The sequence below is a fragment of the Heliangelus exortis genome, chromosome 1 (assembly GCF_036169615.1).
Source record: "Heliangelus exortis chromosome 1, bHelExo1.hap1, whole genome shotgun sequence".
Lineage (NCBI taxonomy): Eukaryota > Metazoa > Chordata > Aves > Apodiformes > Trochilidae > Heliangelus > Heliangelus exortis.
Window position 1 is genome coordinate 94,960,324 of NC_092422.1, and position 15,317 is coordinate 94,975,640.

The window sequence follows — 15,317 nt, forward strand, 5'->3', positions numbered from 1 at the left end:
TTTGAAATACATATTTAAGAAACAAGGACTTTTCCCAGTTGGACAATGCTCTGACCCAAAGCTTATGAAAATGTTAGACTTTTCAGGTCTGTAAATTTTCACCCCATAGTATCTCTGATTTCATTGAGAATGATGCTACAGATACATTTAATTACCTATTCATTCACCCTTTTCATAATCCAAGCTATTCATCAGACATCAGACAAGGAGCCTTGGCACACTCAGCTGGTCCTAGAAAGAGTTAGCAGCTGAATAAGAGAAAGTCCTGGTGTGAGAGGCCATGGCTCTTCATCCAGGGGTTGTTTTCCATAGACTCCTCTGATTTGGGTCCTCAGTAGCCACAAAGCGAGCTGGTGTATCCCCTCCTTGTCTCATCACCTGTGAAATCTGCACTGGTTTTGTGCACTGTTCTGGGGACTTTAGAGGCTGAGTTCTTTTTCTTCTTAGTGTGACTATTCACAGAGAGAGCAGGATACTCAGGTAGGTGTGGGAGTTGTTTTTGTATGGCTAGTGTTTTTTGCTGTCCTTGGTGAAAAGTTTTTTCTTTATTTTTAGTATGATTCCTCTTTCTTAGGTATCTCAAAGCAAAAGCAGGAAGCATGACCTATGATGATGTCTCATTAAAAATATAGAGCTTTTTCATCACATTTCATGTGATAGTTTGCCATTCAGTTAAAGAATAAAAAAATACCAAAAATGTCAATTGCTCAGGCAAGGGAAAGGAAGAGAGCTGCTTGAAGCAACAGCAGAACAGATATTCTTAGCAGAAGTGACCTGACACTACTATTAAAATTGCCAGTGTATTGATTTCAAGTGTTAACTGGCTTCATGCATCATTAAGCAAGGGCTTCTTTAATGTTTTTGCAAAAAGACTCATTCCCTTCTACATTGTAGATATTTTAGTTAACTTTCAGCTTTACATTTAATTATAGTTATTGTTACATAACGTTCTATTTCATTTCTGTATTTTATTTGTGCTGATCTTATGCCTAATTTTGTGTTGTGATAGATGTTCACATCCAATTTTAAGATGTTTATATCTAGAAAACCCCCTTTTTCATTTTCCCCTGCTTTGCAAATTTCTCCACTTCAAGTTTACCTTAAAACATTAATTCTAGCATTCTGCTCAGCTTTGTGTAGCCAATGTCACTTGGAATTCTTTATGGTCATCATTACCCCATTCAAATAACTGATAAATCTCTGAAAACAAGAATTTTTACCCGTTCTTTTATACAGTTCTAGACACAATAACAACAGATAAAATATTTTCCATGGGAACATTCTTAAGAACATCCAAGTTGGCCCATTTGCTAGTCATTCCTTACAACATGTATTCTTTTTGATGAAGATTTCTACTACCATTTGGACACTTACCAAATGTATGATTTTGTAGTAGCTGATTAAGATTCCCCTACTGAAAATATATTCCTTAGGAGTGAGGAAGCAATATTAGCATGTCAAAGGATTATTAGAAAACAATGAATATGCAAATCTAATTTATTTTCATATTGCAAACATCTAACCTGAGGCTACAAGGGAAGCATAGCACTTCGATACATTCTAAAATAATTAAAACTTCCTCATTTCCTTGCATAAATGATGTGCCCACCAAACAGTTTTTACTGCTTGATTACACATAGAAATTAGCATTATCTGAAACCATATTTTCCTTCTTTCTTACACATCTTGGTATTTCCAAGCAGTTGCCAGTGACAATAAGGAAAGCTAATCCCATTCTCCAATCTTCATTGCTATTTATCTAACGATATTGCATTACTTTTGATTCCTACTCTAAGGCCATTTCAATCAACTTTCTTCTTTTTATATCTGGAGTACTTTGACTATTTTTGCTTCACTCTTTATTGCAGAATAAAGATGCGAGTATAAACTGCACTGGAGATCTAATTTGTCTGCAATGTTTGAAAAGTTTCCTGAAAGCTTGTTAAGGACTATCAACACCTTTTTCATAGGACTCAAACCGCCCTCCTACATTCTTTAATTATTTAGCATAAGGTACTTAAAAAGGGTCAAATTATTTCCATATAAATTAAAGTTTAAAATATTTCTTCTGATGAGAGGAGAAACTGTCAAGCAATTTTATAAATTCAAGGGAAGTAAGGGCTAGTATTGTAAAATTTGTAGCCCTGGGCTAGTAGACATCTTTTGCATTATAAGCAATGATTGATTTCTTTCAACCATCAGTGGAAACATAGCAATAGGAAACAGTTTTCATTCACTTGTGATCTGATGCACTGACAATTGTTAAACCAAACTTCTGTCAGATTTGTAGAATATTACTGAGGAAGATACTCAGTTTGAAGATTAGAGGGAATGCCTGTTTGTATAACCACATCTGTGACAGTAAGAGAATCAAGCCCTAGGCTGTGTTGAAGAATAGAAATAACAGCGTCTTCATGAAACTATTTTGAAGCAACAGGAAAGCTTCCCTAAAGTGCATTTTTGTAACCCAGTGATAAAGTAAAATGTCAATGAATTTTTAAATTTTTTGTTTTTTATTTTTTTCCTGCTGATAATAATTTGCAGAGGTTGGGAATTTTAATTATCGTTAAATTGTTTTGTTTGAAAAGAATTTATTTAAAATATTTTTGCATCAGCTTTAGGAAGTTTGTTTTAATGCCATTCTTAAAAATGATGAAGGATAGATCTAGGTTGCCGTTGGAATCATAATAAATATTCAGCCTGTTATTGGCAATATCACTTACAAGTAGCTTTGGTTGTGGAAAACTACTTCATAGTTTGCACTTGTTCAACATTAGTTTGCTTTACAAAAAAATGAAGCTACCCCTTTTTTAGGCCTTACTGTTAGAGAGAATATATACACAGATATTTGGAAATACATTTTGTGGTCCCTGAAACAACCAGATCATGAATCCATTAAAAAGGAGAACACTCCCCATCAACTTCTTGGAGTCTGCCTGGAAATGAAATGAAACACCAAAGTTAGTTTGACTGCAATGTATTGCTGCACCTTGATCAGAGGAAAACTGTGAAACAAAATATTACATCACGAGTAATCATGCCATCAGCCTACTATGGTTTTGGGAAGCATTTGGGGTCCAAGAGAAAACACCTCCCAGTCTGGGTTTTAAGTAGAGTACCTCCTTGAACCTCTACAGTTTTCAGTCAAATAACATTAATTAACTGCACATGCAGTAGTTTCTCACTTATATTTGGTTTGATAAATCTCAAGAAAGCTGTAGATGAGTTGTACTATGCTAATTAATTAATTGATTAATTGCTCATGTAAGATGATCAAGTTTTATTCTTCTAAAAAAAATAAGAAATTCCCATAGCAGATACCTATTTTGTTTCTGTTCATCTCTCTGGATTACCTTTCACTTAGGCTAAATTATGTGGTGTGGAATATGTAGACATCAAAGAATGAAGATCTGACTCCTAGTTCAGGTTTTTGAAAACGTTAAACCAGACTATAAAAGGATTTAAGAACGATGACTTTTAAGAATATTGTGTTATGACTGCACCTTTCAGCCTACCCATGCTAGGAAATCTGGTTCTTGACTGAAACAAATATTTTCTAGGGAAGAAGTACAGTTAAAAAGACTCACAATGCTTTTGAAAGGCTTAAAGATTTCTCTAAGTTATTCTGTAAGTCAAAAAAAAACAAAACAAAAAACAACCCAGGAGATAAGCAAGTCTTCATTCTTTTAAATAATTGCACTAATCATTGTGCAATTGTTATTGGGCATTGATTTCTACTTATGGAAGAAAAATGGCCCAATACCTAATCGGATACAGCTGGATACACTGTTGGGATTTATTTTTAGAATCCAAGAGAATAATGAGACATCTCAGACACTGTGGAATCCTTAGCAGGATTATATGAAGTCACTAAATCTGTTTCAAAAACTGTGAATGACATGGTACACTGAATTGTAAATTATCTTCATAACTCATCCCTCCTATATCTTCACTGATGTCAGTGAAACTGCAGTATTCCCAAGAGATAGCACATTTGAACCTCTTTGCAATAATACTTTCAAAACATGGCTTTTTGCTTTGTTTCATAGTGAATCTTAACCTTGATACTGATCCTCGACATCAAATAACATGGTGGTTCATCTTAAAGCTTTGTTGAGGTATGGAACTGAAAAACAAGAGGTTTATCTTTAAATGATCACTTTTTTTCACTTTTTTGGGGGGCCAGAGGAGGAGTTGTGTGTGTGTGTGTACTCAGCCCTTACACATTCTAAATGCTTTCTCTGAACCATGTCTTTCTATAGTAGTCCTCAGTACTGCACCATCAATCTGATAATTTCTTACTTACGTTCCTCTAGGGTTTGCTTTCTTTCACATACTCTATTCTTTAGTGAAGTAATCTCAACACTCTTTATTTTGCTCTCTATTTATCATCAGAAAAGTGAAAATTAGCTGAAGTGAGGACAAGAATGTATTTTGTATTTTTTTTTTGGGTTGGTTTATTTTTTGAGCTATCAGAAACGAGAAGTGTAGAAGATACAATACGGAGATAGGGAGCCCTGACATTTCCCACAGGAAAGATGATGGGCAATTTATAGCAGTGTGATTGGTCTGTCAATATTTCAATCAAATCTTTTCTATAAAAAGGTTGACTGATGATACAAGCTGTCTTTGTGCTTGTCTTTAAACGGCAGAACCAGCTGACAGCATTATAGTAGAGCTACATGAAACTGTTTTAAAGTAGAAGGATGTAATAACAACTGTAAATTCAGCGCCATAAAAAACTGTGTTCAGGTGATTCATGAAAGAGACAGCTGAGACTGAGTCATCACTAGAGAAGACTACTGTCTCCTTGGTAGCTGAATGACAGGAAACTACGTTTTGTTTGATAACTTAGTATGTGTGCAGCAAACAAGCAGGAACAGCCAGATAGTGGGAAAACGTAAGAGAAAAATAATTCATCTTGTCTTAGTCCTAGGGCAACACAGTGGTGCCACAGCATCTCTTCCTGCAGCCTTGAAGGGATTGGCTGCATTCTTCTGCCAGCTCCTGAGAAAACAGGTTGTTTTACAGTTCACCTGGGCCTCCAAGAGTATTGGCTGGATGTTTTAAATTGCAACAACAAAATTGTTTCTGCTTTTATTCTGAAAAATAAATAATAGAAATGGGACTCCTGTGTTTCTTGTCAAGTGGGCAAAATGATACTGACAACCTGTTTGGTCCAGTAGGGATATTTGCTGTTGGGCTCTAGTGCTTGTCTTGTTTGGGTAAGAAGATGAAACAAAACAAATCAAACTGATCTCAGACTTTCCAAAGGTGATGGCTGCTGGTTCTAAAACCAGCAGCATCAGACGCCAGTACAGGGCTTTAACAAAAACAGGTTGCTAGAGGGCATAAAAGGATCAGAAAATTAGTGTATCTCCTTATTCAGTAAGTGACCTTAAACTGAAATTTAAGGACCTGCCAACCCACAGTTTAAAGGAGCATTATGTACTACATTTGTATTAAGATTTGTTTATGTAGCAGCTGTCTGAAATGTAAGGTGCAAATAGCCAAAAATCAGGATCCACTTCTCTTTGAGCGCAAACAATATCTCTGTGATCACATTTATCTATGCTGGAGGTGAACAGAGAAAAGACCCTTGTGTGAATATTACTCATGAGTTATTTGATAAATGCCATCATAGAGTTCAGAAGCCACATACTGTTCAGAGGGTATCAAATGGGTTGGATGTGGGTAGATGCTATTTCTTGAGTTATTGATGCCCTCTAAGCAGAGACATTAATCCTGTGGTAAACATTTTCTTCACCAGCGCTTTTTTGTAGCCTTCAAACTTTCTTCAAATTATTATTTTATTATTATTTACTTTCAAAGATAATTTTCTCAATGAGCCTAAAAATAATCACAAAATTTTCAGAGACATTAACTGAATAGTATCACGATTTTCAGCATTTACTATGATTTCAGTTCAGGAAATTATTTCAATTCAAAAGAAAAAGGGAATTTAAGCACATGTTTAGGTCCACTGTACATGACTGAAGTGCTCTCTGGGATTGGTACCAATAATAAGAACAAAAAATAGAAGAAATGGCTCAAAAGGATAAGATGAATGCATTTGGAGGTAACATTCTAACATTTCCTGCAACAGTAAATTCTCTTTTTTTCCAAACTGATTTGCTCTTGATTTATGTAAATAAATAACAATTTTAGTATTTCCTTGATATTATGCTGAATTACAGAAAAAATGAATTACTTAGTATCTTCCCAGTAAGTTTTTGTAAAATACCTTTAAGGGAGGTATATCATATTTTAAATTCAAGCTGACAGACCTCTCTGAAGTCCTTTGCAAAAATATTCTGAAGTAGGGAGTGAATATGACTTGTTTCAGCTGTCAGTGATACTTAACTAGTGAGGTTCCCTTCAAATCAGCTGAAGTTTATTTAGCTGAAAATTACATCAGTCACAGTTTTTCGTTTCCTAGTTAGGCATAAAGAAATAAAATAAATCTGAATGGAAAGTGTTTTCCCAAAAGTCACAAAAATTACTGACAGTAAAAGAATGAATCTTTCCAGAATGAAGAACATTTATCAAATGTTGAGGTACTTTAAATTGAATTGGACAAACTATATACAAAATTGTGAAGGAAAGAGAATAGGAACTGTGCCTCACAATTGAGCCTCTACTCTGAGACATAATACTGCAATCTAAAGAAATTTAAAGAATTTAAAGAGCTCATAGTATGACTTAGAAAGGCACTGTGAAAATGGTAAATGAGCTTATTTTTGAAATATGAGAGATGCTGAGTCTGAGTTGAATCTGAGTTTAATCACGATCAAGCAAGTTTTGCTGGTGTGGTAGGAATATAGATTTTGTTCTCTGCTTAGTTTGTAACTGTGAAAGGGCTATATTGTCCTAGTAAACTCAAAGAAGGAAGGAAAATAAATTAATTTTAGCAGAAGAATAATTATATCTTAGACTTCTTCAGATAAGTGAGAATGAGAACATCATCACAAATAATTCTAATGAAGAGGAAGGAGAGAATATGCACTAAGAAATCATTTAAAGAAAATTAAAAGCTCTGTATGAAGCTCAGATTCAAGAAGAAAATGTCAGCAAACAGAAACCAGATTGGGTTATAAAGGATGAATATAAAGTAAAGAAAAATACATGGAAACAAAATATGAAATCTCAAGCTAAGATGCAACTAATAAAATTTTTCAAGCATATCAAGAAATATTTATGTTATTAACATGAGAATGAAAGAATTGATCTGCTGCTGAGCACTGAGACAGCTGATGTTGACAACTCTGAAATGTCTAATGTGTTTTCTATCAGTCCCTGAAAAAAAAATTCATTTTTAAATTCAATTTTTAATTCATTTTTGCAGGAATTGCATGCTCACTCTGAAACAGGAGAAGATCAGGTGAGAAGTTTAAATAAATGTTTTCAGATTTGTTTAATCTAAAAAAAATTCACTGTAAGTTTCTTACAGAACTAATTTGATACTGTAGAAAAATGAGAGAGCAGAACAAAAGAAAAGGGAAAACTCAATGTCAGTCTATAAAAATGTTATGGGCAATGTAGAGGACATTGGACATCTTAACTTGCCTGTGAGTTATGGAAAACTTCTGCCTTGCTATCCCCCTCAAAATACTTGGAACTGAGCAATTGTAGGCACTTTAAAGGTGATGAGGACAATTTTAATAAATGGATAGAAGACTCTACATAAATCCAAGTTTCCTTTCTGACAGGATAAGGATCAGTCTGTTTAGGAGGAAAATAGCAGCTGTCATGTGTGGTTGAAATAACAATTTATTTATTTTAGTTTTTTATGATTTTATTTCTTTTATTACTTTATTTTATCTTTGCTCTTTAAAACAATGCTTTTATAATTGAGGATGGGAAATCAGAGAATCACAGAATTACCTTGGTTGGAAAGACCTTCAAGATCACTGACTCCAACCACTATTCTAATGATGACAGTCCTTTGCTAAATCATATCCATAAGCACTATATCTACACGACTCTCAAATACCTCCAGAGATGGTGACTTTACCACTGCCCTGGGCAGTCTGTTCCAATGTCTGATAACCCTTTCAGAGAAATTCTTCCTAAAATCCAATCTAAACCTCCCATGCTGCAACTTGAGACCATTACCGCCTGTACTATCACTTGCAACTTCATTGAACAGTCTGATCCCCACCACTTTACAACCTCCTTTAAGGTAGTAGATGAAACTATCATGGCAAAAATAATAAGAAAATCTTACTGCAGGAAGAAGTTATCAATGGCTCATTCTAGGTGAGAATAACTAATTGGAGTTTCTCAGAGATCTACTCTGGAGATGATTGTGCTCAGTATTTTCAGCAGCTGCTTGCATGATGGAATACACTTACTAAGTCTGTACATGATTCAAAGTCAGGAGGGATTGCAAATTCACTAGAGGACACAGAATTAATAATAACCATGTAAAGATAAGGAAATGGCAGAGGAAAAAATTAAATATAGAAAAATGCAATATTATAGGGGATCATAAATTGAATTCGAGTTAAATGTTTGATGATCAAAAAAGGCCCATCTTCCAGGATACATGAAAAAGGAAGTAGTTTGTGTACATACAAAATAATCCTTCAATCTGAAGAACCAGAACACTATTTGGCTTTGAGTCCATCACTCTGAGAAAGACAAATGGACAAAAAGAAGAATGTCGAGAGTTGCTGAGGGGAGTTGCTCTGCAGCCCACCTGATCCATGGTGGACTGGCAGATCTTGGCAAGCAGGAGAGGAGGTTTTCCTGCAGCAGAGAAACATCAGGGGAGAGGAGTGACATGCCAGGAGCCAGCAGCTCTTGTAGGAGCTGCTGATGAGACCTGGGCATCTCCAGAGCAACGGACGCCACCCGCACACCTTAAAAATCTGCATAAAAATGTATATTACCTAGTTTTTAGTTTAAAAATTGATAAGTTTAGAACATATTTCTTCATGAAAACTGCACATAAACCTCAGCATTCAAACTGAGGTCCCTGGTCTGTCAGCCAAAATGTATACACTTAATCATTCATTGTCTCATATAATGGACAACCTAATTCTGTTTTTCATTTCTTTCTTCTGACCTCTGTTTGTGCTGAAGTATCAAAGAACAACTTCATGTTTATAAAGCCTTGTTAAACTTTTTCACCTCACAGGTATTACCAACATTGTGTCTGCATCAGCATTATTTTTCTGATTTTATTAGGATCACCAATTTACAGCAGTGTGAGTGATATAAAAATCAGGCCTGATGGTGCTTAATATAGTTTATCTTTCCCAGGCAAAGGAGCACTTCTCTGAGCCACTGAAAAATGTTAGTCAAGACATATATTATAGCAAAGAGTAATTAAGAATATTTCTTTACCATTTTTAAAAGCTGGCAAGTAGTTTTAATGATATTTTGCAGCTGGAGGCTTAGCAATACTGGCACATTCACTCTACTTATTTATATTGGGGCTTGACTTGATATATGTGCACTTCTGGTGGTATGTGTGAAACAACCTAAAGACATGGAAAAATATCCTCAGTAGTGCTCAATAAGCTTTATCTAGGTATAAATTGTGTGCTTAATTAATTTATAATCACATATAAGTATATAAGTTTTATGCTAATCATATAGAAAATTTGAAAAGGAATTCTTGTATTAAAGTTCCAAATAGCAGAAGAGGATTAACCACTATGGTTTGCATATCCTTAGATATCTCTAGAATCTCCTTTTATATATATGTGTATATTATATATATACACACACACTTACATTTTATATATAGAAAATAAATGAAGACCTATTTTCCTTTTCCTGTTTACTTTGACAGCAGGATAGCATTATTTTTTATGAGACTGTTTACCACCTGGGAAGTGGAGTGATAAGACAATAATCACTTTAGAATGAAGAGTCAAATAAAAATTTAAATTTGGAAGCAAATCAAATTCTGCAGGGTCTTTGAAACTTTGACAATTGTATCCAGACATCATAATCAATAATCAAAGAAGAGATATGAATCGGATGGCTGATATGAAATTATATATATTTTTTTGCTACATTAAAAAAAATTGAAAAAAATCAGCCACAGGAAATCTATAATGAAATCTATTGAGTTCCATATTTCTAAGGTGGAGGAAATATTACAGTAATCATTTTATGCCAAAGGTACTGACCTATGGCTCACCATGTGTTTTCTTCCTTCCTTCATCTGCCAGCTGTTTTCTTCTCATTTGCTATCAATGTACTGAGAATGTTAGCTATGATCAACAGTCTGTTAGGTACAACTAAAAGTATTGAGCAGGAATAGCACCCACCTTAGCTTTTTCCTCTAAGAACTTCTTTTCAATGACATATCTTCCTTTGAGATGTCTGACATTAAGAGAATAAAGTCAGTAGCAGACTGGCGTGTTTCTAACCACACCTGATTCAGTAATTTGTTTTTTTTTTTAATATAATACCACTGAATGAACATTGATTAACTTCAAAAAACATTACATACAAAACTTAGCTACAGTTGTTGGAAATCTTCCATATTTCAGAAAGCAGAAGGCTCAACATATGCTAAAAACAACAACAAAAATACAGTCATGTATTTTTGAAAGTACATCTGTCCCTTAGTTGATCTGGGACACAGTGGGTGGAATTTGATAGCTTTAGAGGAATAAAGTACAGGTGTTTCTCCAGAGGCATCTGGACATCAGCTGAAGGAATTTCTATGGCCACCAATTGGCACTGCAGTAGATCATGACATAATTCGCTGATGTCAGACTGTTTCTATTCTCACACTGTACCAAGGACACTGTCTGGTGATGGGAGCCTCATGCATCTCTTTGGTGCAGACACCACTGGGCAACACTGCGGTCAATGCACAGCATGCAAGGAGTTTTTTAAAAATCAATCTGCAAAAATTTAACATTTTTCATGCTTGTTTGGGAATGCCTAGAGAATTGTAGGAATTTTTCAGAAGCAAGGAACAAGAATACCTTTAAGATTCAATATGATACCCTTTAAAATTTAAAATGACACTTCGTATCAGTTCTCAATATGGCTTTTCTTATGTACCTGTGAAAGAACCTTTAAGATAACTGTTGTAGTCCAATTTTGTCCTCTATATGACCAAGGACTCTAGGGTTCCTCTAGGGTGAAACTAAGACACAGACAAAGTCAGATGTCACCCAGCAGCCAAAGGCACTTTATTAGTGCTTCTACAATTTAGCAGAAGAGAAAGAAAGAGAAGGAAGCAAAGTTGGAAAGAAAGAGAGGGTTACATAAGCATACCACCCAAGTGGTCCGACAGCATCCCATTGGGCGGACTCTCTTTTGATGGGAGAAGCTCCCAACTCTCAGTTCATGTGTCCATCATTTATTGTCCATGTCTCTTCCACTCCCAGGAAGTCTCATGCATAGTCGATGAATTTTTGAAACCAAGTTTCTTCTTTGGTGGTGCTTTCTGAGGTGCTTTGCAGAAAGAGGTCTTTTGGGGTACTCTCTGAGGTAGGAGGTACTCCTAGTGAACATCTCAGTGTTTCTTTGTGGTTAGCAATGTTGAAGCACACGACTCCCATACAATCTCTTACAGAAAAATGGTTTTCCCCTGTAGTGGTGATGTTTGAGCCAATTAATCAATTGGTCCCTTACATTAGCATGAGTTAATTTCAATAGCCACATATCCTTGTATATGCCATCACTGGGGATATTAAAAAATTAGAAGTAAATATACTACACATCTTATGAACTAACTGCATATTTTATTCAAATACTGCACTGCTTGAAGTATGTTAAGTGCTGCTGGGTCTAGCACTAACCCACATTCCATCTGTTTAATTTTGTTTTGTAACAGAATTATTAAAAAAGTAGTACTTTGATTAATGTTTCTCAAGAGGCTCTAATTTCTCTTAACATTTTGTGTTAGACACTAGAAATAATAGATCTCATGTACATTTACTGTACATTCAACTTGTTGCAAAGAAAATCAGCACATTTCTAAAAGTGATGAAGCATTATCTCACACTATATTTTAAAAATTTTTACGTTTTAATGGTTTCAATATAAAATTTCAATTACTACCCCCTGTTTGAAATGTAATATTGTGGACATGTGTCTGCAAACAATATGGGGATTTTCATATAGTAAAATTCTTCTGTAACTTTATAGTGTTACATTGAACATTATTATAAGTTAAATAAATTTAAAATTATCTACACTTTATATTATTTTCCTTTTAATTATTTATTTATTTTTAATTCCTTTCCAGTTTTGGTTTTTTTGAGAAACTATTAATTCATGCTAAAATAACATATCCAGAATTCACTGAAAAAAATTAAGCATATGTATTTTGCCCTTATTTGTATTCCATAATTTCTTCTATTTTGCTGATTCTTTGCTACTTAGAGTTACATAGTTAGCATTCATTTCTTTCTTTTTCACATAATCCTATAAAATGTCAGCATGCCAAGGGATTAAATAACTATATTTAATAATTTGTGGACTGCTGGGTATTAGTGTTCTGGGTTGCTGTGGTGCTGATTTTTGGTAGTGGGGGAGTGGTCTCTGGGTTGGCTCCTGTGAGAAGCTGCTGAAAGCTTCCTTGGCTCCAAAATGTCCAGCCCAACCTCTGGCTAATGTTGAGGCCATCAGTGACAATAGATGCACCCCTGTGATTAACATATTCAAGAAGGGGAAATGAGCAGCTATAAGGCCTCAGGGAAGAGGAGAGATGAGGAGCAGAAGAAAGTAATACAGAAGTTCTCCTACATCCTGTGGTGAGACTGCAGGCTGTCCCCCTGCAGCCTGTGGAGGAACACAGTGGAGAAGCCTGTGAAGGATCATGGTGAAGTGAGCAGTCTGTGAAAATGACAACTTTCCACTCAAACAGCAATGTGTTACTTCTCAGTGGTTTAAAACAGAGGCAGAAAGACATTACTGGCGAATTAACACAGTCTAATTTGATTCCATAGCATTTTACAGAACTGTAGAATCAAAACCGATTGAGGTTGGAAGGGACCTCTGGAGGTCCCCCGGTCCAAGAACCTTGCTCAAGCAGTGCTATCTGTTGTCTAGAGTAGCTGAAGACCCTGTCCAAATGGCTTTTACATATCTTCAGGGTTGGAGACTCCATAATCTCCACAGGAAACCTGTGTCAGTGCTTGCTCTGGTACCCTCCCAGTGAAAAGTTTCCTTATTTTCAGATAGAGATTCCAATGTTTCAGTTTGTTCCTACTACCTCTAGTTCTGCCACTAGGCATGACTGAAAAGTGCCTGGCTCTATCCTTTTTACACCCTCCCATTAGTTATTTATATAAATTGCTAAGATCTCTGTTACATTCTAAATGTTGGAAACAGAGGTTCTTGTCGGATCCCACCAGGACAAAGTAAAGATAACACAATATCGGGTGCAAATACACAACTTAATACACAAATACACAACCTAATCCTACAAAGAGAGAGAAAGAAGAGAACAAAGAAAGGAAGAAAGGGAAAATTAAGCACCACCCAAAAGTAGAGGAAGAAGGGGATGGGAGAGGAAGAAGAGGGAGGTCACCACCCAAGGATTCAGAGGCATCCCATTGGTCTTGTGGCAGTGCAGGGGGTTGGTCCAGCCATCCAAGGATCCAGTGGCATTCCATTGGTCTTGTGGTGGAGAAGGAAGAGTGGTGGTCCTTCTAGGAGAGGGCACAAGGGGTAGTGTCTCTTCTCCTTTTATGTTGTCAATTTCTTGCTGCACCACAGCTGCTAGCCAACCATTTCTCGTCCTGACTTGGTCTGGCAAGTTCTGTGGAGTGGTCACCTTTGTAGTTTGCACAAAGCCCCTAATTGTTTCTTTTCAAGTTTTCTCTTCTCAAGCTTCTTCCTGCTTTTCAAGGTCTTGAGTTGTTTCTTCTCAAGGCCTTCTCTTCTCCAGTCTGAACAGTTCCACCTCTCTCAGCCTTTTCCCATTGGAGGGATACTCCAATGTCTTTGTGGCCTTTCGTTGAACTCTCATTAGGATTCACATGACTTGTACTGGGGAGCCTAGATATAGAAAAAGTACTTTCTCTTAACACAGACTTCCTGATAACATGGTGCTTTGGGTTTCTTTACTGTGTGTTGTTTTGAAATTGGATTTCAGACAAGGACAAAAAAAAAATAAGGTAAGGTTATAAAGCGGGTCCTTAACATTTTACTTCACATTATACCTTGGGTCCTTGTTATTGAAATCTGGTTTATGTGCACAATAAGTTTACCCTTTCTTAACATGTTGTCATACATCCACACTGGGATCACCTTGCAGCCCCTCTAGACTGAGGTTCTGAAATTAAACTAACTTTGGCTTGGCTTTGTGCTAACGTGCCTAGAAAGAAAACTGCGGTAGAAAGTAAAAAAAAAAAATCATATTAATATTTGGAAAGCCCTTGTAAAGTACTGCTTGGCTGCGTTAGCTATAAATCTGTTTCTGCCAAAATATACTCAAATGAGTAGTTTAGCTGTAGCAACTGTGTAAATGCACTTGGGAGGAGAGCATCTTGAAAATGTGTAGAGAAGGCATCACCACAGTGTAAGAACAGGTGACACTATTTTTTCTTTCTTTTTTCCCTTCCCTTCAGCTCTATGTACAAGCTACTCTTTAGACAAAGTGCTTGTCAATGGTCTAAAATACTTTAAATATACATTTGCTGAACACTGATCATTACTAGTCACTTAAGTATGAAAACAGCTGAACAGCTGAACAGCTCTTTTTGTAACGTGTTCTACATAAATGAAATGATGGAAACTTGCAGAAACATTTGCTTATTGGCCAGAAACATACATGCCTCATCTCAGACCATGGACCATCTCAGTAAAATTTGCACACTGTTGAGAACAGGCAGAGCGACAGCACTAATGCTGTAGACTTGACAACATCTGGAATTTTCCATATCTGCATGGAAAATTATTAAATAGGTGATAAAGCTTCTTTCAGGTGATTTTGTCTTGCAAGGGACAAGGCTCTCTTGTAAGAAAGCCTCATAAGAAATAAGGGTCTTATCCTCCTTAGTCAGACTTTATTATGCAGTCCTGAGTAAGTCAAGCAAGTGCATAACTATATAATAAATTATAGAGATGTATTACATGAATTAACACTCTATGATTTTGAAAATTCTTATCGTTTTGAAAAAAGCATTCCCACATATGAAGCATAGAGAGGAACTTTCAGCTACTAACATTTCTCTTTTCTTTTTTATTAGTTTTGTTTATGGGTTGGTGAGAGAAGAGGGATATCATCCAACTATATGAACATTGTCCTGGTCACTAATTTCAACAACCTCCTCACATAGTGAATGGAGAAAAGAAGAGAGCCTTGCTAGACAGACTAACACCTGGAGCAC